We start from the raw sequence: 24,934 nt of genomic DNA on the forward strand, positions 1-24,934 counted from the left end.
CGATTGAGGTCTATTATCCTTCCATAAGATGTCTTGTCACCAACATGCAGTAAGAAACGCCATTATGTCTGATTTTGCAAGACTTTTGAACTGAAAAAGAATTTTTCATTGTTCAATATGCCTTTTAATAGGGAGTCTATTTTCATTTGGAGTGGAACATTTAAAGGGTACATATGATAGAAAACTTACTTTTTAATTGCTTGTACAGTATGCATATTGTTGGGTCTCTGGAGTACCTGCCCAGTGCCCACCCATCAACTGTGAAATTAAAGACACAAGTAAATCTTTTGCAAGCTGCCTGTTTCTGAAAATAAGTCTGCAAGCGAACCGATCTGAATTTTATGATGTCATAATTGAGCACATTTACATAATACTGGCCCCACTAACAGTTTCTTAACCCCTGACTTGGCAGCTAGGTCGGGTGAAAATTTGCCAATTTCATCATGTTACTGCCAAGAGGTAAGCAGTGCTGCACGGGTTAGAGTAGATTCGAAAGATTCAGTATTGTTAAGATGGAGTCCGGCAGCCAGACGGCATGTAAACCAAAGCCAAAAAGTAAGCAGAGTTGCAGCAATTGCACAGATTAGCATTAGCTAACAGCGTTAGCTCCAGGTAAGCAATGCCCGCCTTAATGTTCGGTGAAGTCGTTTGGAGATTAGTTTAGTGCATGCGCCACATACATAGACATGCGCAGGAAATTACAAGTGTAATTCGGTCACAAATGGTGAAGTGCGGCCTCCATGAGTGAAAATACAATCCAGTATCTTCACCTCCTTCACCTCACCTCCACCCTGAACTGGTTGCCAGCCAATCGCAGGGCACATACAAACAAACAACATTCACACTCACATTCACACCTACGGGCAATTTAGAGTCTCCAATTAATGCATGTTTTTGGGATGTGGGAGGAAACCGGAGTGTCCGGAGAAAACCCACGCAGGCACGGGGAGAACATGCAAACTCCACACAGGCGGGACCGGGGAATGAACCCCGCTCCTCAGAACTGTGAGGCTGACGCTCTAACTAGTCGGCTCACCCTATCTCTTAGGGAGAGCCCGGACACCCTGGAGGAAACTAATTTCGGCCGCTTGTATCCAGATCTTGTTCTTTCAGTCATAACCCACAGCTCATGACCATAGCTGAGGGCAGGAATGTAGATCGACCGGTAAATTGAGAGTTTTGCCTTTCGGCTTAGCTCCTTCTTCACCACAACGGACTGACACAAAGTCCACATCACTGCAGATGCTGGAATAATCTGCCTGTCGATCTCCTGTTCCATTCTTCCCTCACTCGTGAACAAGACCCCAAGATACTGGAACTCCTCCACTTGGGGTAGGAGCTCATCCCCGACCTGGAGAGGGCACTCTTCCCTTTTCTCACTGAGGACCATGGTCTCAGATTTGGAGGTGCTGATTTTCATTGCAACGACTTCACACTCTGGTGCGAGCCGCTCCAGTGAGAGTTGGAGCTCACAGCTTGATGAAGCCAACAGAAAAACATCATCTGCAAAAAGCAGAGATGCAATACTGAGGCCACCAAAACCGGACCCCCTCTACACCTTGGCTGCACCTAGAATAGGTTGAATCAATATCGCACACCAGCTCGGGATCCTTCCCTGCCATAGCGGTGATGTTCCACATCCTTAGAACCAGCTTCTGTAGCCGGGAATCGGATTGCCGAGGTCCCTGCCTTCGGCCAATGCCCAGCTCACATTGCACCCGACCGCTATGGCCCCTCCCGAAGGTGGTGAGCAGTGAGTGAGGTGGTGGAGGGAGACCCATGTTACCCTTTTGAGCTGTGCCCGGCTGGGCCCCGTGGGTGCAGTCCCGGCCACCAGGCACTCACATTCGAGCCTCACCTCCAGAGCTGGCTCCAGAGGGGGGCCTCGGTGATCCGTGTCCGGGCAAGGGAAAATGTTTTCCAGTGTTTTTATGCATCATAGGAGTCTTCTGAGCCATGCTTTGTCTGGTCCCTAACCTAGGACCTGTTTGCCACAGGTGACCCTGCCAGAGGCATAAAGCCCCAAACAACTTAGCTCCTAGGATCCAGCACGCCCGTGACCCTAGTGAGGATAAGCAGCACAGTAAATGGATGGATGTCTAACAATAATAATAGTAATTATGATGACATCTGTAGTACTAATATAAGTAGTCTATTTTAAAAATGAAATAATTAATAGTCATTTAATTGGTGTCATCTAAAATGAATGCAATTAGTGAAATGTGTATGTAAATGTGTTTTATTTTCTTGTATTATTTACAGGTCACTAATGAACACATTTTTAACAAGATACATGAATTTTAAAATTAATAAATTTTATGGGACTAACTTTAGAAGAAAAATAGAAAAATTCATACAACAAATATTACAGGACTCTATGTTAATGTAATGAGGTCCTACGCGACTTGCGGTCATGCATGATACTGTCTTATTGTGTGATATTGGTGACTTCCTTTTATACTCAGTAATACAGTAAGGTGTTGTGGTTTGTCGTTTACCTTGCCAGTTCAACTAACTAACTAACTAACTAACTAACTAACTAACTAAAATAAAGGCCTTCTATTGTTCAACATACTACGAAATACAATACTCTTCACAACAGTCCGTTACTGGACTGGACTGTCAGTGTATAATATTTTGTCTTAAAAACCAACCCACTGCATTTTTCCCCCATTGTCAATCCTCCGTGTGTTTTAATGTGTAGTTTACCTAGCAATGTATCTAAATGGCATCTTCCCTTGCTGTTGACCTCTTCATGCATCCTTCCACGCCTCAGCCTCTACGATACCTCACACATACAGGTTAACCTTTTCAGCCTGAGCCCGTGTCCCAGGTGCACACTCACACCCCTTGTCTCTCAGAAATTGATCCCCCCCCTACCAACTCCCACCACCACCACCACCGACTACTTCCCATCAGACCAGATGAGAAATGGTCAAGATGTTATATGTCGCTTCAGGGGGCTGTCTGCACCTGCGGAACAGCGCATTAAAAAGCACTTAAAATTTAAAAGTAAGTCACCGCTGTGAAAGGAAAAGGTTTGTTAAAGCTCAGAAGCAATTAGCAGAATGTGTCCAAAACTTAAATCAGTTCTACCTGTAGGTCACAAAGTCTGCTACTGTGCAAAAATTCATTGCTTACAACAGCTCCATACCTCAACACACATCTGAAAGGTTTTACCCAATAAAGCGTTAATTGCAAAGCAGTCAGTCTGGATGAGAACCAGATTCAAACAAATGCTCATAATTGCAGGTATAGTATTGCTTGGATTGCTGGTAGTTAGTTAGTTTGTTAGAAAAAAGCCAAACAACTAACTTGTTAGTTAGTTAGTTGGTTAGTTAGTTAGCTAGTTAGTGATAACTAAGCCAAAATACAAACTGGTTTAGGGTTAGAAACTAAACTGGTATGTTGTTGGCATTCATGTTATAATGGAAAAATGTTTTTTTCTTTTTCTTTTGGGTATGAATGAAATCATTCCCCCTGCCCCAGAAAGCTAACGGTCGAGTCACATCATGATTTTTTTCCCACTTTTGTTAGGTATTTATGCTATTTCAGTTACAATTAAACCATTCCCCTTGCCCAGAATGCTAATGGTATAGCCTAATTCACCTAATGTGAACATCTAACGCCTGCTAACCCAATAAAAACACACAAACAACCACTTCTTTACCTCTCTCACCAAGTATATTTTTTCACTTTTGTTAGAATATTGCATGGTGTTTAAGATAGAGGTTAGAGTTGGAGAGTTTAGAGGTTGGAGTTAGTTAGTTAACTGTTCCAACGGGCCCAGAAAAATAATGGTCCCATCCAACTAGTCCCGAACTAAACTTCATCCTCCATGATTGAAGAAATTGTTAACATTCCACCTTGGTGGAGGTTTTGTTGGAGGCCAGCCTTTTTTCTTTTTCAAGAAAACCTCTGCCTGGGTCAACATTTGGGATTGAGAAGAAGGCCTTACACATTAAAAGGTGACAAATGTCATGCGTTCGACAAAACAGACGCGCTTACAAAACACCAATGATGGACGAAGCAGCAGAAAAAGGTCAGTGGTGAAAAGGAGGTGCTTTAAAACTGGTAAGTATAGAAAAATGTTGGCTCCGATTTCACAAAATCCTTGAAATTGCCACAAATGCGTCATGTCGAGACATACGCGAGTGGCTGTATTTACTTCCCTCAGCACGCTGACTCGTGTTTGTGCGCATGCGCAATGTGACGTCCTGTTCTGTGCGGATGCGTTCCGTCCACAGTCAAAGCCGCATTTGTTTTTTTAATGTGAACGACTGCATAAAAAGATCGGATTTAACAAAAAATCTGAATTGGGCATCATGCCCTATAGTGTGAACGTACCTTGTGTGTGTGTGTGCGTGTGTGTGTGTGTGTGTGTGTGTGTGTGTGTGTGTGTGTGTGTGTCTGAGAGAGACTCACAGGAGGTACTTCCTCGGATCAATTGTGTTTGACTTGGCCGCACCACATGCTGGCTGTCTGCTGCTCTCGAACAAATGGGCCGCGTTACCACACACATGCAGCAGTGGTAAACCGCGGCTATTTTTTTTTTTTCTGCTATGTGGGCGGACTCCTGATTTATCTTCACCATCATCATCATCATTGTTTGGAACATGTCCTAGTTCCCCCCCCCCCTCCACACACACACAAACAAACGGGTATTGACCAAAACTGACTATAGAGAGGCAGCAAATGCAATAAAGCAGCAGTCATTTTGGTATAGTAAAACAATAAATAGCGGTCCATTCCGTGCTATTTATTTTATATATAAAAATATTATAAATTATTATAATATAAAAACAAATTATCAAATTATATATATATATATATATATATATATATATATATATATATATATATAAATATATATACACACACAGTGGGTACGGAAAGCATTCAGACCCCCATAAAGTTTTCACTCCTTTTTATATTGCAGCCATTTGCTAAAATCATGTAAGTAAAATTTTTTCCTCATTAATGCACACACAGCACCCCATATTGACAGCAAAAAAATTATTGCTTACATTTTTGCAGATTTATTAAAAAAGAAAAACTGAAATACCACACAGCCATAAGTATTCAGACCCTTTGCTCTGTATTTAGTAGAAGCACCATTATGAGCTAATACAGCCATGAGTCTTTTTGGAAATGATGCAAATTTTTGCCAAAACTGACTATAGGGAGGCAGCAAAAGTAATAAAGCAGCAGTCATTTTGGTTTAGTAAAACAATAAATAGAGGCCCATTCCATTTAGGTCCATGCTATTTATTTTATATATTCTAAAATAATTATAAAATATTATAATATAAAAACAAAGGATCAAATTATATATATGTAATATATGTATGTATATATATGTAAAATTATTATAAAATTGTATTATATATATATATATATATATATATACAGACACACACACAGTGGGTACGGAAAACATTCAGACCCCCATAAAGTTTTCACCCCTTTTTAAATTGCAGCCATTTGCTAAAATCATTTAACTTAATTTTGTTCCCACATTAATGTACACACAGCACCCCATATTGACAGAAAACAACTGGAATTGTACCAGCACCATTTTGAGCTAATACAGCCATGAGTCTTTTTGGAAATGATGCATTTTTTTTTTTGTTTGTTTTTTTTTCACACCTGGATTTGGGGATCCTCTGCCATTCCTCCTTGCAGATCCTCTCCAGTTCTGTCAGGTTGGATGGTGAACATTGGTGGGCAGCCATTTTCAGGTCTTTCCAGACGTGCTCAATTGGGTTTAAGTCAGGGCTCTGGCTGGGCCATTCAAAAAACAGTCACGGAGTTGTTCTGAAGCCATTCCTTCTGTATTTTAGCTGTGTGCTTAGGGTCATTGTCTTTTTTGAAGGTGAACCTTCGGCCCAGTCTGAGGTTCTGAGCACTCTGGAGAAGGTTTTCGTCCAGGATATCCCTGCACTTGGCCGCATTCATCTTTTCTTCAATTGCAACCAGTTTCCCTGTCCCTGCAGCTGAAAAACACCCCCACAGCATGATGCTGCCACCACCATGCTTCACTGTTGGGACCGTATTGGACAGGTGACGAGCAGTGCCTGGTTTTCGCCACACATGCCACTTAGAATTAAGGCCAACAATTTCTATCTTGGTCTCGTCAGACCAGAGAATCTTATTTCTCACCATTTTGGAGTCCTTCGGGTTTTTTTTTTAACTCCATACGGGCTTTCATGTGTCTTGCACTGAGAAGAGGCTTCCGTCAGGTCACTCTGCCATAAAGCCCCGACTGGTGGAGGGCTGCAGTGATTGTTGACTTTCTAGAACATTCTCCCATCTTCCTACTGCATCTCTGGAGCTCAATCACAGTCATCTTTGGGTTCTTCTTTACCTCTCTCACCAAGACTCTTCTCCCCCGATTGCTCAGTTTAGCCACACGGCCAGCTCTAGGAAAGGTTCTGATCGTCCCAAATCATCTTCCATTTCAGGATTATGATGGCCACTGTGCTCTTAGGAACCTTAAGTGCAGCAGAAATATTTTTGAAACCTTGGCCAGATCTGTGCCTTGCCACAATTCTGTCTCTGAACTCTTCAGGCAGTTCCTTTGACCTTATGATTCTCATTTGCTCTGACATGCACTGTGAGCTGTAAGGTCTTATAAAGACTGGGGTGTGGCTTTCCTAATCAAGTCCAATCAGTATAGTCAAACACAGCTGGACTCCGATGAAGGTGTAGAACCATCTCAAGGATGATCAGAAGAAATGGACAGCAGCCGAGTTAAATATATGAGTGTCACAGCAAAGGGTCTGAATACTTATGGCTGTGTGATATTTCAGTTTTTCGTTTTTAATAAATCAGCAAAAATTTCAACATTTATGTTTTTTTCTGTCAACATGGGTTGCTGTGTGTACATTAATGAGGGAAAAAAAACTTAAATGATTTTAACAAATGGCTGCAATAAAACAAAGAGTGAAACATTTAAGGGGTCTGAAAACTTTCCATACCCACTGTATATATATTCATAAGCTATTTTCCTATAGGGTGTTCAGGAAGTCACTGTGCACATATATTTTTATTAACAGAGATTTTTCAATACAGAGTACTAGAGTTACACAGTGTATGTATTCTATTGAAATATGTCTTTTAAAAAAAAAACAGTGTATGCACATGTCAAAGTTGTGCATCAGTCACAACAGTGGACGCAAGTGGGTGTTCCCACATACTTTCATCCACTGGTCATCCATTTGAAGTGCAAAAAAATCTCTCAACACCAAGATGGCCAATTGAAGGCCTAGAACTGCAACACACAACACCACAGTGACGGAAGTGCAACTTTGACATCAAGACTCATTCGTATAGGAGAAAACAGCATTGTAATAGGTGTCCACTGTAATGCAATTTTATTTAATTGTATTGGAATGTGTGTAAATACAATTTAAAAAAAAGACAAACAGTGCAGTGGAATCATGGTTAGCACCATTTGAGGAGATCCTCAATAGATGTTAAGAATATTATGACAATATTTGATATAGTTTTCTAAGTTTTAGTTTTTCTAAGTTTGGGTCTCAGGTCTCTCTTTTTTTTAAATAATTGCACTTTAATTGAGACTGTTACTGCATCTCCTGCTATCATCTCTGTATTATCTTGGGTTTCATTTACCCCATTTGTGGCCGGATGTACCGCATTTTAGTTGACTTTTTTTTGTCATGGAAGGTGGTATGACTTTATTTTTATTGATCCTCTAAACTTGCAATTGACTAGCTATTAGTAGCGACTGGCCCAGGGTGCATCTAGCCTCTCATCCAAAGTTAGCTGAGATAGGCTCCAGCTCACCTGATGCAACCCTAAAAAGGATAAGCACGAGAAAACCGATGGCTGGATCTCACTATTATTATGGCAACATTTGATATAGTTTTATAAGGTTTGGTCACAGGGGGGAACCAGGTTTTCTAATTGAATATGGATGTTGGGTGTTTTTCATTTCACTCTAATTGAGATTGACAACCAGTGTAACTGCATCTCATTTGAACTGTCCTTTTATTATATATAGTAAATATATAGTAATATATTTGCCAGTTACCCCATTTTGGGGGTTATTTTTTCCTATATAGGTTGACTTAAAGAAGAATGTATGACTTTCAGTCACTACACAAGCCTGTGATTGGCTGGCGACCTGCCTCTCGCCCAAAGTCAGATGGGATAGACTTCAGCTCATCCTGCAGGGCTAAAGAGGATAAGAAAATGAATGGATATAGAAAATGAATGGATGGATGATCCCCAAACAAGACAGAAAATTTTGACCTGGATTGTTCCTTTTTTACCCTACTTCTGTCATTACTGGTCACCAGTCTTAACAATTTGCTACGGGGGCTAATTTTGTTTTGGTCCACTTACTCTTCCTCTTGCACTTTGGCCTCTGATTACCATTTTGGAGATAGACAAGAAAGGCTTTCATCGTGGCCTCTCCATTTGCTGATTACGGTGACTGGAGTGCTAAAGATAATGGCACAGTCCAGAACAAGGGTGCGAGGTGACGTGCAGTTCGATCAGCTTCCCGCTGTTACACACACTACATTATCTTAGCACGCCATTAGTGCTCGGACAAAGCATGTTGCTCAATCTCCTGCACCCTTGGCCAACTTCGTTGCACTCAAATACAGTGGCGGTGGTTGTTTTTAGGCCTGGCTCGTGTGTGTTTCCTCCTCCACACTCGTCGCCGGCTGCTAGTGAACCTTGTGACTTAACCCTAAGGACCTTCTTGGAGATAACAAGGCACAGTGATAAAAGACAAACACAATTACTGGCAGCATGACAGACCACAAAACCGGAGAGCAGATACTGGCACACACTAGTGGGATAAGTGCATGCTGATGGCAGCAACTGGACAGCCCTTGTGCCCTTCGTCTGCAGCCCTAAAACAATGCACTGCACCACATCCAATGGTGGTCAATGAATTAATAGTTATTGTCTTGTGAAAATATTTACTTATATTACAATAAAGTGAAACCACCTATTCACATATTCACACATATTCTGTAAAAGCTGCTATATGCTCAAAAACTCACCCATTCCAGGTTTTTTTGTTCTTTCTGTAACACCCTAAAATGCCACAAGATAGTGCCAATGGCCATAGGAAAGCTGTAATTAGTTTCATGGAATTACATTAAAGTGTTACATCTCAGCGGCACAGTGGTTGACTGGTTAGAGCGTCTGCCTCGCAGTTCTGAGGACTGGGGTTCAATCCCCGGCCCTGCCTGTGTGGATTTTGCATTTTCTCCCCGTGCCTGTGTGGGTTTTCTCCGGGGACTCCGGTTTCCTCCCACATTCCAAAAACATGCGTGGTAGGTTGATTGAAGACTCTAAATTGCCCGTAGGTGTGAATGTGAGTGCGAATGGTTGTTTGCTTCTATGTGCCCTGCGATTGGCTGGCAACCAGTTCAGGGTGTACCCGGCCTCCTGCCCGATGATAGCTGGGATAGGCTCCTACCATCACCCTTGTTAGGATAAATGGCTCAGATAATGGATGGATGGATAATACATCTCAACTGAAAGTCTGAAATCTTTGTATGTCAGGTAGGAGCTAAATTTGAGTTGTTAGCGGAAATTACAAAGATTCTTCGCCGCATGTTGATGTTTTTGCTCTGCTTCACACGCACTTTCAGCGCACTTTTTCCAAATCATCTGTAAGTTATTTATTTTTCAGGGTAATATTGTTTGATGAGTTTGAAATTGTATTTCAGTGTTTTGGGATCGTAGTTTGTGGTGTATTTATAGTTTAAAAAATGTATAAAGGCAATTTTAAAAAGAAAAATTTGGGAGCGGTGCATATTGCTTATGTTTTTTTCGCGATTCGCGGTAGGGCTTGGTACCTATCCCGTGTGAATACCGAGGGTTTACTGTAGTTCTGTGTTGGAATTTTGGCTCTAGCCTTTTTGTTTGGAAACATGTATGTAAGGTTCATGGAAGACTCTAAATTGTAGTACATGGGTGTGAATGCTTGTTTGTCTATATGTACCTTGGAATAGACAGACAACCAGTCCAAGGTGTATCCCCAACACCCACTCCAAAGTCAGCTGGGATAGGCTCCGACTCATTTGCAACACTAATGAGGACAAGCGCTATAGAAATTGGCTGGATAAATGGATAGTATAATATTATACTAATTAATTGGATATGGCATTCAGTATAGAGTTACTTTCACTAAAACAACTGTGGAATTCCAAAGTATGACATTGAACTGTAATATATGAAAACAATGCGAGACAAATAACACATTTTCCATATCATCTTTATTCTGTCTATTCAACATCTGGCCCCAACTAAAACAAACATAAAAATAACAATAAACATTTACAATATTAGTCAGGTATTACGCACTGAACATGTACTCATACTGAGTGACAACACAAACATTCATTGGTGCTGCAATTATGAAGGATGTCTATTTCTTCCAATGATGCCTCAATACTGGGTGAAAAGATGACTGCCGTAACTGCTGAACAATATTCCATTGCTTTGCCTTCCGAAAAGTCTTTAGTTGCTTGTGCAGTATTTTTAGGGTCATAAAATGATCCTATCAGTCAATGACAGTGCATTCAGACTGTGTGATGTTATCACAACTCCAAGTTACAGTATGAAGAATAATTCATGCTAACTGTATGAATGGAATCTTTCTTTCCTATGTATTTTATTTTGTATGGTATTGTTTTTACCTGTTGTCTGATTAGTAAAGTATTCTTGTAGGATTATGTAAAAAGTACACCATCGATTCCCTTGAAAGTTGATAGGTTGCCAATGTACATTTAATGCAAATGATTTATGCTCATTCTCACTCTGGCACACTATTCAAGACATGATATCAATTGCATCTTCAATGTGGAAAAATCATTTTTACTAGCTATATTTCAGTGACAAACTCCCCCAAACCCAAAGTCAGTACAGTCCCGTATCTACAGTACTCTACATTAAACAATTGTGGATTGTTATTGCAATTGTTATTTATACTCTTCTTTGCAGGAAACCTTTTTGTTAATATTCAGAGTACATCTTTTCCACCTTGGCACATGTCTGCACATGAATGAGTGGCTTTCTAGTTTAATAGTTGTTAGTAAGACAAAAAAGAAGCTAGGATAACTGTTAGGTTCTCCTTTAACAACACTGCAATTGCAAACTCTTGTTATAACAAACACTCAACATAACCATTGGCTCCTCTATTTGTGTCTGGCGATAGTGGGAGCTTCAGGTGACTTTCTAATCTGCTATCGTTCCATTTCATATCACAACCAAGGAGTCGGTGACTCAGATGTTATCGGTGTTACCCACACATATAAGGATTTGTGATCGTAAATATTGAACAAGTTTAACATTTATAATAGTTGGGCCCGACTGTTTTCAGACCAGATTGGGATGGAAAAATCTCTTTTAATACACCCCACACCATAGGATAATCACTTAGGATAATCTTTCAGGGACATCCGATTTTTGGGCCTTTGCTTACTTTGATCAACGGGAGGGGGGAATTTGTCTCAAAAACTGCTCGATTATCTGGGTGTATTCCACTTTACCTGTAAAAGGTTGGACTACTCCATTTTCATTCGCATTGTCTCTCTGTAGACTTCATTGACTGACGCTCGTAGAAATAGCTTAAGACAACAAAAAAAAGAAAAGAAAATATATTATGTCCTAGGGAACGACTTATTGATGGAGTTATTTCAGCAGCATTGGATAATGCTCATTTTACTTTTTCTTGTCCCCCTGCGGGTTTTTAGCAAATCCCACAGCCTCAGGTTGGGGAGATTTGCCTCAACGTCTGATGAAATCTTCTTAATGTAGGCATGATAAAACAGTGCGCCTCACCTAAATATAGCCACTTGCAACCGCACAGCCCGTGTCAGTGATGTGCTCGCAGTGTGTCTGCTGGCGGTGCTTAGGAAAGAGACACCAGCGTTATGACAGTTCATTGGAGCGGGTGATAACAAAAATAGGATTAACCCTTTTAACCTGCATTCATTTCCTTACACGATGCTTAAACCTCACTGTGTTTGCCAAATGGTGTGTTCTTTTATGGGCAGTGTTTTGTTGCTGTTGTTACAGATGTTCTCCTTTTTAAGTGTGACAGCTTTTTGATAGATTTACTCTGCCCACGGCTAGAAGTTAGTGCGTGTAAAAGTGAAGTGATTTTTATTCCCCCTCCCTCACCCTGCTCACAAGAACCTCGCATGCCTCATTTTATTCATTTCTGCTAATTCATTCTTTCAAACATGGCAGCCGATTTAATGGGGCTGCTGCTGTCTGTTTTATGTAAACTTAACAGCAATTAACCATTGTAATACTACAATACGTCAGCAATTTATCGTAACATCCGTCCATCCATCCATCCATTTTCAGAGCCGCTTCTCCTCACAAGGGTCGGGGGAGTGCTGGAGCCTATCCCAGCTATCATCGGGCAGGAGGCGTGGTACATCCTGAACTGGCTGCAATTTATCGTAACACTAAAAGTATATCAAATACTTGCACCCCACTCATTTCGTCATTTTGCATTAACTCTCCCAACATTAGATATGTTTTCTCGAGAAGGAAAGAAAAAGCTCTCGATACGAAGCATACCACATACTTGGCCAAACATTGTGGAGGCATTGTTTAACAATTTGAGTTGTAAGGTGTTTAGGGCTTTATAATATACAGGTTAATGGCTATAAACAAAAGCAACTCAAGACTCGATTGATCAGTGGCGTGGTCGGTCACCAGTTCTAAAGCCAATCGAGCATTAGTTTATTTCACTTACTGAAAACAAAAGTGAAGGCAGCAACATCCTCCATCCATCCATTTTCTGAGCCGCTTGTCCTCACTAGGGTCGCGGGCGTGCTGGAGCCTATCCCAGCTGTCATCGGGCAGGAGGCGGGGTACACCCTGAACTGGATGCCAGCCAATCGCAGGGCACATGGAAAATAACAACCATTCACACTCTCAGTCACACATACGGGAAATTTTAGTCTCCAATTAATGCATGTTTTTGGGATGTGGGAGAAAACCGGAGTGCCCAGAGAAAAGGCAGCAACATAATTATTTAAATGAGCCATTGATAAACTTTTAAATCAGTGATATATTCAGACACAGACATAAAAAGGAAAATGTTTTTTTTTTCTAGGAAAGGAAAGCTCATGATCCAAAGCATACTACATCATTTGTCAAACATGGTGAAGGCAGTGTTGAACGTCTGAATGGCTATAATCTCTGTTTATTTCAAATGCAACTGAACTGGTAGGATGGCTAGTTAATGAACCCAAACGTGTTCAGTGATCTGTTCAGTCACCTGATCTAAACCCAATAGAGCATTGCTTCATTACTTACTGAATACAAGGAGAAGGAGTTCAGTGTCTTCCAACATTAAATCAAACGTATGTTTTTTTTCCTGGACAAGGACGAAAATAGCTGATGATCGAAAGCGTACCACATCATTTGTCAAACATGGTGGAGGCAGTGTTTAACAAAATGAATAGTGAGGTTTTTTTTGCAATTTATGGCCTTTCACACTGCACCTGGGAAGCCGTCTGACGCCCTCGACAATCCCATTCATTGTGCGTGTGCTGAGGGGGCGTTAGGGCGTTTTGATGTGACACAGAGCGTTGCGTCAATGCAGTGGGCGCCTGAAGCTTAGCGTCGCGTCATCGTATAGTGTTCTTTTCTGGAGCGTTGATGTGGTGACCTCAAAAAGCTCATCCTATGAGAGAGAGGCTGGCAGAGTGATTTCTGAGTGCTATTTTGGTGGACTTGTAGTGTAAATGGCAAGGGAAAAATTGAGGGCGCAAAATCTCTGTTTAGCTTGGAATATACCTCAAAGTGGTCTTAGCAAAATTGAAGCTCACGAACAAGCCTAAACTACCGAGGTTCCAATGAGCCATTACAATGGGATGAACCCATTTTTTTCCCCCTGTAGCTCATCTCCTCCTCCTCCTTAAAATGAGCAACACCACTCCATTTTGTGAAAAAGACTGACATCTTGCCAAGGTGCGGTGTACTTCATCAGTGGGGAAAACCTCTTTACCTTCTGGTTGACTGCTATTTCTGCACTTCCAAATATGGGATGGCTACACCCCCATTGCCGTCGATGTTGTGCTTTGATGCGGGGGCCTTTCACACTGAGCAAGTGCAGTGGGAAAAGGCCTTTACTCTGTTCACATTCATTTCAAATTTTACAAAACTGACAGGATCATTTTATGAAGGCAAAGCAATGGAATATTGTTCAGCAGTTAGGGCAGTCACCTGCTCTAAATCCAATAGAGCACTACTTAATTACTTATTGTCCTTACTGGAGACAGTTTTAAATTTGCAATTGTTGAACCACTATGTCAGCGATATAATGTTGCAGAAAGTCCCTCATGTTAAGAACGGCGAAGCTGTGAAAGTGGATCCTGAAGCAGACTCAAAGATCAGATGTATGAAACTACAGTTTTTTCAATCAGGGAACACATAGAACATGAATATAAAAAAACACACGAGGTTACAAAAATTAATGAAAAAGTGACGTGACAAAAGTTCAGTGCAAAATAGAGAAATAACTCGATCCATCTAAGAACTAAGGTAGGTGGATGGTGCCACGGCGAAAAACAAGAACCACGGAAAAATCCCAAAACAAAGCCAAAACGAAAAAAAAAAAATACCTCTGGTGTATTTACAGTTAGCAGGAGAAACGGGAGACAACGGGACAAAAACCAGTTGGCACATAGGATAAAACGCTGAGTTCAAAAGTACAAAGACGGAGCAAACAATTACTGAGCACATGGAGGTAAGCAAGTGAATAGTCTGACACTAGCTCTCTGGTGCAGCTGCACCAATAAAGCCACTGATTGAAAACTTGCCATTGGTGCGCTGCATGAAGCACTGCCTGCCATAGCGCTCCAAGTCACTAAAACACAAAAAAATACAACTAAACACAGAGACATGACAGTATTCTCTCCCCTCAATGGACCCCTCCTAGCAGTCTAGCTGGTTTCAGCGTGTGGAGAGAGTGGAAGGCATGCAGGAGAGACGGATCAAGGATCCAGGGACGGGGAATCCAGGAACGCTCCCACTATACCAAATATTGCACACACCTGCCACTCCTTCTGGAATCAAGGATAGATTGTACAGTGTATACTGGCTCACCATTGACCACCCGGGTAGGAGAAGGAGGCACGACTGGAGGACTCAGAGGACTGGAAGAAAGTGGCTTGATTCGTGAGATGTGGAGCACAGGAGTATGCTGCAGGGATGGTTGGAGTTTAAGTTTTATGGTGGCAGGATTGACTAGAGAGTCTATGACAAACAGTCTACTAGTACAAACAGAAAGCACATACTGTGGGATAAATCGCTGTATTGTACTGTATATGAACAGTGGACCTCGAACCCTGTGATGACAAAAATATAGAGATGGAGCAAACAGCTACCTAGCACATAGAGATTACCAATTTTTTTTTCATGTCTTGTGTGCTCATTTAGTTATTGTGTCCACCTGTTCTCGTCAACCTTCTACCTTGTGTGGAGTTGGCATGTTCTTCCCATGCCTGCGCGGGCTTTCTCCGGGTACTCCGGTTTCCTCCCGCATGCCAAAAAACATGCATGGTAGGTTTATTGAAGACTCTAAATTGTCCATAGGTGTGAATGTGAGTACGAATGGTTGTTTGTCAATATTTGCCCTGCGATTGGCTGGCGACCGGTTCGGGGTGTACCTCGCCTCTTGCTCAGTCAGCTGGGATGAGCTCCAGCATGCCCGCGACCCTAGTGATGATAAGCGGTCAGGAAAATGGATGGATGGAGATATATACATACATATACAGCTGTGAAAAAGTATTAGCCTCCTTCTCAAATTCTGATATTTTTGCATATTTTCCCCACTTTAATATTTAAGATCCTCAAACAAATAGACAAATGTCTATCAGTCTGGAACGGGTAACACAAGCCATTTCTAAAGCGTTAGGATTCCAGCAAACCATAAGGAAAGCCATTTTCTTCACATAGAGAAAACATGGAACAGTGGTGAACCTTCCCAGGTATGGCAGACCTACAAAGGTTACCCCAAGAGAACAGCAATGACTCATCCAGGAGGCAAGGAAAACTAAAACTAAAGAACTGCAGGTCTCCCTTGCCTCAGTTAAGGTAAGTGTTCATGACACAACAATAAGGAAGAGACTGGGCAAAAATGGCATTCATGGCAGAGTTCCAAGGTGAAAACCACAGCTGACCAAAAAGAACATGAAGGCACGTGTTAACTTTGTACATCTGAACGATTCCCAAGACTTTGGGGAGAATATTATATGGACTGACGAGATTAAAGTTGAACATTTTGGAAGGTGTGTGTCTCGTCACATCTGGCTGAATAAAGCACAGCATTTCAGAAAAAGAACATCATACCAACAGTCACATGGTGGTGGTGGTGTGATGGTCTTGGGCTGCTTCTCTCCTTCAAGACCTGGACCACTTACTGTGATTGCTGGAACTAGGAATTCTGCTCTCAGAAAATGCTGAAGGAGAATGTTTGTGACCTCAAAGCTGAAACGCACTTGGGTTCTACAGCAGGATAATGATCCAAAACACAATAGCAAGTCCACTTCTGAATGGCTTAAAAAAAACTAAATGAAGTTTTTGGAGTAGCCTAGCCAAAGTCCAGACTTGAATCTGATTGAAATGCAGTGGCATGACCTTAAAAAGACTGCTCATGCTGGAAAACCCTAAATTATTGCTGAATTGAAACAATTCTGCAAGGAAGAGTGGGCCAAAATCTCTCCACAGAGATGTGAAAGACGCACTGGCAGTTCTAGAAAACGCTTGATTTCAGTTATTGCCGCTGAGGATGGCCCAACCATTTATTTGGTTTAGGAGGCCATTACTTTTTCACACACGAAATCACCATTTAAAACAGCACTTTAAGTTCACTTGGGTTATATTTGTCTTCTATTTACCTTTGTTTAATGATCTTAAGCATTAAAGTATGGAAACTATGCAAAAATATAAGAATTTCACGGCCCTGCATATACATGTAGAGTATATACGTATATGTATGTATGTATGTGTGTGTGTGTATATATATATATATATATATAGTTTTTTTAAGAAAAACTTTAACCTGAATTGGCTGCTAAGTTTATATGCTTAGAGGACATTTCTGCTTTGGCCAAAGACATAGAAACATAAAATGACATTAGAATGGTGGGCCCAAAACTGATTCTGCCATAAAACTAACATTAATTCAACTCTGCTGACAAGTGACCCCTAATTGTAATGTAATTATTCCTATGTCCAGTAGCAAAGACAAACAAAACATTGCTTGGCTGCCATTAAAGGTGATGTAAAAAAAATCTGACTGACACCCCGGGGCAACATTACTGAGGAGATTCTTGTTATTGCTCATGTGAACCATGCGTGATCATCCCTTAAATTTAACATTGCATTTGAGAGTACTACTACTTTGTTAAATGTTATGATGTTAACATACTCTGCATGAAATGGCTGTAATGCCTCACTTCAAATCTATTAAAAGCAAAATCCTAAAAACTATATAACTGTCCAAGTATTTCTTCACCTAACTGTAATACCAAAATTAAAAGGAAGACAAGGGGACAGCTGGTGCAACATAAACATGGTTAGGTGCTAAAGAAGTCAAGCCAAAAAATGGATGACCGTAAGGGTATCTGTTTTTCTAGATGGGACATCTACGGCGACATCTACGGCGGAGTGCCAAAAAGTGATATTAACGTAGCCAGCAAAGTATGGATCCAAATCATCGCTTGGTCACCGGATTGAAATTAGTTTGTTACCTTAATCTGCAAAGGTTGAATCAAAACAAATGCATAAGGTGAAATGTCTTCAACAAACAACAACAGTTCAGTTGTCATGATTCAACCTTTGCGGATTACCATGACCTGGTTGACTGAGAATTGATTGAAATAATCTTCTGTTTGTGAATGTGCAGCTTTGTTAAGTAAGAGAGAACCAGTGAAAGGGAAAAAAGTCAAAGATTTCAGCCCACAATGTGGTGCAACCGTGTTATACTAGTGTGTGTGTGTGTGTGTGTGTGTGTGTGTTTTAAAAGGCCTTACTTTACTGTCTATAGGAAGTTTAATTGATGCTTCGAGTGTTGCCTACCGGAAGGTCATTGGTGCCTGCGTTTGTGTATAAAAGCTTGTATCGTGGAAAATGCCTCGCTGCCTGCTTTCACACCTTGATACACAATATGACTCACACCAAGTGGAAGGAGAGTGGGGAATTATTCCACCCCCCACAAAGAGGTTTGTGACTATTTGCAATCACTGCAATTCTCTACCATGCAGAACCCACTGCTGTTGTTGGCCCAGATTGAGGATGGGGTTTTTTGTTTGGCTAAGTTGTGCAAACGTTATCTAGTAAGTGTTCCCTCTTCTTGTGATTAAAAAAATGAATAAAAATAGAATTGTACTTAAAAAACAGTCATTGGCGTCATCAGCAACTAATTGACGTTCAGTCGATTTTCATCTCATTAGTGTGAACTTTAAAAGATCTGAAGCCATGCAACCCGGTTCCAACCTAAGACAAGACTCAAAATAACTCAGGGTACTGAACTTCTTTTGTAATACATGCAGCAACAGATTTGTACAATAATTTCAGTTCTCAAATTGAAAAAAAAAAAAAAAAAGCTCCAGCGCACTCACGAGGTTGTTTGACTGTAATGCGCTATGATGGCCTTGATACGTGAGTTACAATATTTTCTTGATATAAGCTCATACAAATGTGTTGCGTGATCAGCCAATCACAGGTCAATCACCCAATCACAGGTCATATGCGTTATGATTGACATGTGGACTGACCAATGTAGTGTCAGTGACTTGCTCAACCAATCACTGGGACTACATATAACTAGTGCCTTAGGGACTGACCAATGATGAGCAAGTGTTGCAATCAAACCATTTCTTCATACAATGTGTAATGAATGACATGTAGACTGACCAATTTACATGAGCAACTGATCAGTGTGTATGTCCTGATGCTGTATATCTCCGATATACTGCAGTGCTCTACAGAAAAAGAAGAAGAATCATCTTTAATTGTCATGAACATGCATGCATGCAGACGAAATTTGTTCTCTGCATTTTACCCATCACAGTGAACACATACACATGTTACTGGAGCACACTGGAGCAGGGGGCAGCTGAAGCTGATACAGGGACCATGCAGGTGTCCCCTGTGCCTCTATAGGCTTACACTGAAGCTAAACTGTGCATCCATTTCGGGCTCTTTGTGCCGGTCCTCAGAATCAGAATCAGAATCATCTTTATTTGCCAAGTATGTCCAAAACACACAAGGAATTTGTGAATTTGTGTGCCGGCCACACACAGGTAAGTGTGGCTGGCAGGGTGAGGAGAAGGAGAGAGGCTTATCGTGTAGTCCGCGGCACTCTCGCCGGAGAGCCCTGCCGTTACCTCGTCTCTCCAGAGGAGGGAAAAATGTCAGGGAGTCCTTCATCACTGCTCTGACCTTCCTGTACCGTAACAAGCCAGGTGGGAGCAAGATGGACGCTTCATCTGCTCAGCCCTGTGTCCCAAGTTTAATTGTCCCATAGTGTCAACCACTGCCTGACTGATATGGTGTTTCATTCATCCATCCATCCATCCATCCATCCATTTTCTGAGCCACTTCCCCTCACTAGGGCACAGGGAGAACATGCAAACTCCACACAGGCGGGGCCGGGGATTGAACCCCATTCCCCAGAACTGTGAGGCTGACGCTCTAACCGGTCGCCCACCGGGCCGCCTATGGTGGCTCATTTCACTTTAAAAGTGACAAACTGTCTCAAGTTTGTTTTTTGGGGGCATCCTGTTTTGATGGAAATACAGTATGCGACCATATTTGGATCATGTGTTCAAAGGACTTGAAAGTCAAAGGGGAAAAGTCAGTTTCCTGATCCTTCAACTATTAATATTCATGACAACATGATGCAAGCAACACTTTTTTTCTTTATGAATAAAATTATAACAATCCTGATTTCATACTTCTGTTTGGGGAATTTATACATCGCCTGCAATTTAAAACAAAAACAAAATCTCAATATCCGTCAAATAAAAAAACAACAAAAGAATTATATTCTTTCCACATCTATTTTGCTTTCATAACCACGTTATATATATTCTCTTTTTTCTGTTGTTACAGTACATGCAGTATACTAATCCTCACAAAATCCTAGCACAATTTTATAGCTTTTCAATATCTATCAAAGAAAAATGCAAATAACAAAACATTCCATATCATAGTCCTGTTTTACATCACTATCTATTTTTTATCAATACTTTTTATTTGAGTACTCCATCTGGTGTACTCTATTTTGTTGTATGCAATTTTCAATAAATCTAAACCTCAAATAATTAAAGTTTCTTTGCTCCCCCCACACTCCTGTTTTTAAGATGTATTTATTTTTTGCTTTTATATATCATTTACTATGTCCTGCAATCCCGAACAAATATTCAGTTTATTTTCTATCAACTCTTTAATCGACTTGTTTGTTGATAAAAGAATAAAATGTTTCAATATAATATTCCTGTTTCAGCATCTGTATTATTCTGTAATATTGTAATAAAATCTGCAAAATAAACATAAAAAGTAGATACTTTTGTTTGAGGAAATGAATCAAACCAGAGAATTTAACTGAGACTCCATCATCTGTTCAAATGTCAAGTGTTTGGTTTAGATGTTCTCTAAATATTTGTATAGAATTTAGCAGTGTTATGTTATAGATAAATCGTCTCATAAAATGTCTCCTTATAGTTGTAAAACCAACACACACAATAAAGAAATGCATTGGTTTTTTGGGGCGGTGTGGCACACCACACCTCTCGCAGGGATTTAATGCCTTTCAAATGTCCCACGTTTGTATTTATAGAGCAATATTTTATGTCGAGAGTCCCGGTGCATAATAAAACAGTAAATGGATCTTGGCTAAGTTTAGGTGGCCTGACCTCCATTAGGAGGCAACGACAAGCGAAAAGAGTCATGAGCGTTTACACATGCAATTCTGCGTGCACAAACAAACACACTCGCACACACACGCACCCACACACAAATACACCCAAGTGATACCATGGAAGGACACCTTCCTGTGTGTGATCATTGTAAGGGACATCAAGTCTTTCAAAGTGTTGTAAAAGATATCTATAAAGGAAACACTCATTATTATGTACTGTTAGTGTTAATGTGTACCTGGGCTTGGAGTTTCAACAAAGAGAACATTCTGGGCAGAGGCTGGCAAATAGTACAATACAACAATGTTAAAAATCAACAAAAAGTACTTTTAAAATGTCTACCATCATTTGAACTGTTTACCTGAATTTAAGAAATCAAAGTCACCAACTTTCAGAGGAAGCCTTTCCATTCAACATTAAGCCCTAACATTAAGGTATTACTGTTGTCAGTTATCATTACATGACTCACGTGCAGACTGACCAATGACGTTTCAGTGACAGTGATCGACCAATCACTGGTACTGTGAGTAATGACCAAATTAGGTGTGAGTGATATAATCAACCAGTTACTGACCATATGCATAATTATTAACAGGTACTGTAGACTGACCAATGATGTGTGACTGACATAATTGACAATTGTAATGATTGACATGTACACTGACCAGTGAAGAGTGACCTAATCAACCAATTACTGACATACAGTATGTGTAATTAGTGACAAGTAGACTTAAGCACTGCAGTGTCAGCAACACAATCAACAATTTACTTTTACTGCATGCAATGATTGAATTACTGACTGCCCAGTGAAGTGACTTAATCAACCAAACAGATGTTATGTGTCGATTGACCATTGACGTATCAGTGATGGAATCAAACAATCTCTAGTCATATCAATGGTGCTACAAGTAGTAATTGGCATGTAGTCGGACTGATTGACATAGTCGACTAATGGTAGATTGGCCAATGAGATCAGAATGAATACAAATAGCAAACGAAAGACCTAAGCAAGTGCCAATCATCAAAGCCATTGTTGTGGACCAAGCACGTATGTATGTCGAATACATATTCACGCCTTACAGTATATGCGCTACAAGTACAAATGTCATTACCTGTGTAAGCATTTCTTCTTTTGAAGATTTTCTTGTTCTCTGGGGGCCCAGTGTGAGCAAAGTCGGCGGTGGCGAGGTCTGTCTAAATATAACGCCACTTGACAACAAGCTGAAACACCAGATACCCTTTTACTTTGAAGAATTCCAATTACTGTGACTGCTTTCTCTCTTGTGTTTATGTACATGAGGACTTGGATTCTCTTGTAAAATGTGATCCCTGTGCAGTGTAGCCTGTACAGCTTTGTATGCATCTATTTTGTTACTTACAGGAAGGCAATATTCACCCGTTATTCTGAATGTGTTTGGACGAATAGTAAGTCTTACTTTCGACAGAATTTTCTTGAATTGGTTGTCACTGTTGCAGAAGTAAAGACAACTCCCATAATGCAAGCTCATATTCATACGGAACTGAAAACAGTTTTAACTTAAGCATAGGAATCAAGTGTTTTTGGAGGCTGACCAATGAATTGTGAGTTATACAATCAAAGCCAATTGGGACACTTTAAAGGTGCTATATCAAAACACGTTATCAATTAATCACCGGTACTACATGTACACATCGGCATGTATACTGTCCAGTGAAATGAAGGTGACAGAATCAAACAGTTTACTATTTATTATTATTATTATTAATACTAATAATAAGCCAATCACTGGTACTTCTAAAGATTGACCTGTATGATGATCAATGATGAGTTGGTGACATAATCAAATACTGGTGATATGTATAATGATTGATATGTAGACTTAGCGACGACCAGTGAGTGACACAATAAAAGCGTCCTTGGGATCCTTTAAATGCATTGTAGAAATACATTAATTGATCATTATTATCTATCTATCACCGATACAATATGTACTGATAGACAGGTAGACTGACCAATGACATGAGTTACTAGTCCTAAATAAGATGATGGACCTGAAGACTTACTAATAACAAGTTAGTGAGTTAATCAACCAAATACTGGCACTACATGTAATGATTGACATGTAGAGCTCTATTTTCGTAGTCGGCGCATCTGCGGTGGAGTGCAAGAACTGAAGAAATGAATTTTGATTTTCATACATTTTTGTCTTTGCCAACTAAGTTGGCCGGTCTGCAACAAGCTGGGCGTACCGGCACTTCAACTACTACAACCCTCTGAATCATTTTAGAAATCATTTAATTGAAGACATTATTATTATTATTATTATATATTTTTTTTTAAATCCTCCCACTGGCGGGTATGGGGGGTAGGGCACACGAACGATCAGGGGTGGAGAGCAGTCTCCAAGTGCCCAATTTACGGCTCCTTTACATCATCCGCCCACTGACGTTTGCTTGAAAATGTACTTTGTGCGCTTCGACCTCCCGGACTTGAGCAAATCAGTTTCTTCTCCGGCCATCTCAAAGACTGTCAGTGTACTTCTAGCATTCCGCATTTAAAGGGAATGAGAGGAGCCGATGGACAGGATTGAAGTTGGGTATGATCACACCCACAACAGCGCAGACATCCCTCCCCCCCCCGCCCCTTCTCCGCGCAGTTACACCATGTGTTGGGGTGCATTTACAGCAGCCATGAAAATAGAACCCGTAGATGGCAAATATAGTTTCAGTGGCATAATAAAGCAATCACTGGCACAACATGTAAATATTGTCATAAAGACTGACTCGGGACATGTGTGTGCCCTGAGTCAATTAATCACTAGTAACCAACTGCATATAATTTTTGAGACGTGGACTGACCAGCTAGTGACATAACTGATCAATTACTGTCAAAGCACAGTAGGTCAGGGTAGATTTTTACATTTTATGACTTTTTAAAAAATGTGTTATCCTCTTTGTGAATGGTGGCCCTGTATCAGTAGTTTTCTGCGGTTCCCTATGACATTTATTTCAACACAGCATGAATCAACCACAAAATCAATAGTCATCAGTGGGAAGTGAAAGACCTGTAATTAATTGCTGTAGTCTTGCTAGCTTGCAGAGAAATGGAGCCCCCTTACCCTTGTTATGTACCTACAGGATATGTATGGAGGCTTCCCGTCTTGAAATTGCTTTGGCAGAGCGACAGACCTTTATTGGCCAGTTAAGATGGGCTAAATCATGTGAGTTCGTTGGTCCGGTGGACAATGCAAAAACTCCCTCCACCCTTTCTCATAGTGCATCCTAGGAAGTATCAGGGACATATCACTCTTAACACAAAAGAGCCAATCTGGATTCAATTACTGAGCGGGCAGTAGAGTGCAATTTATATCCAAATGCTCATGCTCGGAAGATGGACGAGTTCACAGGGTTGCTTTATAATTAGTAGTTAACCCTCGCTGACCTTCCAGTCCGGATTTACTGGCCAAATAGCAAATAGCTTTCAAGTTGTGTGGTTGTCATGATGCCAAAGCGACACATGGGTGGAATAAGCATTTGTATTTGCATCTGAACAATGAGCTAAAATGAATCCGTATTTATTCACTGCTGGATTAATTGTCACGTAGAGAGGCTAATATAAGCAACAATTGGGTTGTAAATGGGATGCTTCAAGATCCTTTAATCCATGCTGGTGTCAAGTATACTGTCCAAATGTGCAGTATTGTTACCATGCATATTGCGTGGAGTATGATTGTCAATAAAGCAATTTTTGGTGCACCATTATTATCCATCCATTTTCAACTCCGCTCATCCCGGTTAGGGTCGCGGGGTACCATTATGATAAAAACTGGAAATAATTACATTTTGGTGTTGGAACAGAGACTGATTTAGCATACACCTCGAGTTGTTGAAAAGCCGAATCATGTTCCATTCCAGGTATAGTAAGAAAAATATTTCTTCATTAACACTGTCTTATATATCATAAAATGGGAGTGGATTTAGGGACAGCTGGTAGTGTAGTGGTTCACATAGCTGAC

General features: G+C 40.7%; 1 protein-coding gene across 1 annotated transcript in view; it reads left to right on the forward strand.

Annotated features, from left to right (window-relative positions):
• The window catches only part of LOC133415609 (potassium/sodium hyperpolarization-activated cyclic nucleotide-gated channel 4-like), a 154,788-nt gene that overhangs the window by 19,552 nt on the left and 110,302 nt on the right, over positions 1-24,934 (forward strand).

Source organism: Phycodurus eques, chromosome 2 (assembly GCF_024500275.1).
Source record: "Phycodurus eques isolate BA_2022a chromosome 2, UOR_Pequ_1.1, whole genome shotgun sequence".
NCBI lineage: Eukaryota > Metazoa > Chordata > Actinopteri > Syngnathiformes > Syngnathidae > Phycodurus > Phycodurus eques.